This window comes from Mycetomoellerius zeteki, unplaced genomic scaffold (assembly GCF_001594055.1).
Source record: "Mycetomoellerius zeteki isolate Tzet28-1 unplaced genomic scaffold, Tzet1.0 scaffold79, whole genome shotgun sequence".
Lineage (NCBI taxonomy): Eukaryota > Metazoa > Arthropoda > Insecta > Hymenoptera > Formicidae > Mycetomoellerius > Mycetomoellerius zeteki.
Window position 1 is genome coordinate 444,957 of NW_017257819.1, and position 2,898 is coordinate 447,854.

The following is a 2,898-nucleotide window of genomic DNA, read 5'->3' on the forward strand; positions in this document are numbered from 1 at the left end:
CGATCGATGCAATACGCACTTACGGACACACACTTCTCCAGTTACAACGAAGTTAAAAAATGGGTGGATGAATGGATCGCCTCGAAAGACGCCACCTTCTACCATCATGGGATTGCCCTGTTGCCAGAGAGATAGGAAAAAGTAGTAGAAAATGGAGGAAATTACTTTGATTAAGGTATTCGTTCATCTTCCCTTCGAAACAAATCAATTTTGGAGACGAAAAAACGGCAAGAATTAAGTTCAACACCTAATAATGAAGATAGAACGACACTTATGTCGACTTGTATCGAATGGAAAGCACCTACCGAATAGGTGTTATTAGGAATGACGAATGAATTTGACGATAAGAATAATAAATAAAATTTCCCGTTTAAAAAACTGTTAGTCTGGGTCTACAATAAGTCCCCAATATCCGAAAAATTAGAATTTTGGATTCGGCAATGACTACACGAATCTATTTCTATCTATTTCAATTCCTTGGGAATATTGAGTCGGTATGAGTCGGTAAATCGAGATTGATGAATCAGAGTTGGCCAGCAGCTAAAAAAGTTCAAAGATACTACCAATTACCGATTCATTGTAGACCCGACATTAAAGTATTGTTTATATGAAAGGTGAAATTTCTATAAAATATCATTCTGGCATTTTATTCATCTTATATATTTACGTGTGACATACAATTCTTTTTTTATTACAGAGTATCTTTTTAATTAATATTTCGTATGTATGTATCGTATGTATAATATCTTCGAATCTTTTCGCGTTACGAGTTAACCTAGAACGAGTTTTACGTTTCGACAGTTCTGATGAGGCCGCCCCTACAGCACAAAGTTGCACAAAAGTTGCAGTAACACTGCTGCAACATTGCATGTTACAGCAATATTGCAGAGATTTTGCAGCGATATTGCAATTCTGGGCGGTATTCATAGTTCGTAATTCTTATTTTAAAGACCGTCTTAAGTAATACTAAGAAATTAGAAATGGGCTATTAGGAATCGGCGCTGTAATAATTGCAGCGCCGAATAAATTAACAATATTTTCGTATGATCAATTTAATCGAATGTTTCGGCTAACTTCTAGCCATCTTCAGCGAAAATAATATTATGTATTATTTTCCGGCAAATACTAACGCCGCAAAAGTCAGAAAAATTAAAAGAAGTGGGGGTAATTTTCTCGCAACTGCTCTCTTTATACATGCTTTTATGTTATATTAGTATTGAATTATGATTTCAGTTTCTACTGTTAATATTAATGAAATTATTGTAATTTGAATCGATTTGTCGCTATAATAAGTAGCGCCATTATAAATTATAATCTACATAAAGTTTTTACTGATATAGTTCGTTTATTTTAAAAATAGTAAATAATACTTTTTTAATAAATTAAGTTTTTGTTAGGTGCGGCGAACAGAGTTACTTTAATAATATACCAGAGTTACCTTAATAAAACTTCGCATGATGTAACACGTTATTCCTGTGGCCAATCTCCAATATCGTATTTCCCATAACCAGTTAGTACGCTGAATGGTCAACGTCTTAAATAATGTCTTTAGTTACTAATACGGCTCTTCTGATTGGTTCATGACATTTTAAGATTGTATTTAAGATATTCTTAGATATAAAAATCGACTATGAATACCGACCAAAAAATATCTCTCAAATTCTTATTATAATTCCACCCGGAGGCCTTTCGCGTCTTGTCTCGTCATGCGATTTGACTCATCCCACCCTTGAATGGCGTCCGGGTGCGTCTCGAGTTTTACACAGGGTGTGTCGCGCGCGGAAATAAAGCGCACTTCCCTTGCTACGTAAGAGTAGTTCCCAGAGTGCACAAGAGGAAAACAAAAGTCTGACTTAATACGAGATAACATTTAGGCGGCCTTTATTATGATAATCCACATAGCGCCCTGGTCCAACGACCCCCCAAGGGAATCGGGCTCTTCTTTTTCCCTTTCCTGTCCCTCCTGCCATCTTTCGTCCGGGTTACGCGCGGCTGTTCCGCCGGACAGTGGTATTATTGTCCTGCAATACAGGTTCACCCCTATTTATCTGCGAAAAAGGGAGAATTTCTCTTAGCAATAAACGAGTTTGCGAAGGAGAGCGAGAAGACAGCACGACTCGCTGGGGGTCTGCTCAGGGGACCCCACGGTTAATGCCACGCTGTTTATGCTGGCTTGCGCAGGGGGGAGGCCCTCCTGAGAAAAATCTTCCTTACTGTCTGCACTCGTGGTGCGGATCGCCGATATTAACGTGGGAAACAAACCGAACCTGTATGGCGCGATGTCATTAAGTACTGTCGTCAGAAAAAATCGTCGTTCGCTGCCATGAGCCTCGATGCTCCTTTACACATGTCGGGTTACATATATTTCTCCTATTAGTCGTAAAGGTACATATTATATTGACGATATTTGGCGGAAATCATCGAATTTATATCGCTCATATATGATTAATACAACAATAGCGAAGGATCTGTCCAAGTACTGGTTATATGATTTCGATAATTATAGTAATGTGATTTAATAATAGTTTTCAATTATATATTTTTATATATAGAGGAACAATATTATACATAAAAAATTTCACAGCGCACATCACTTTAAAATTTGAATTTTGAACACAATTAAATATATGATAAAAGAAGTGTCAAGTTTTTGTATAGATATACATATATAAAGGGTAGAACAGAGTAATTCTGTCCATCTAGAATATCTCCGTTATATATTTAGAGATGTAAAATAATTTATTTACTGAAGTTATACATCAAGAGGGATACAATATGTTACTAAGAATTTTTCTATGGATGGAGGAGCTTCGGAGATTTTAAGGTCACCTCCAACTTTGTTAAATTTACCAAAATATATTTAATCAGTTCTGCGACCGCATTTTAATGTCATATTTA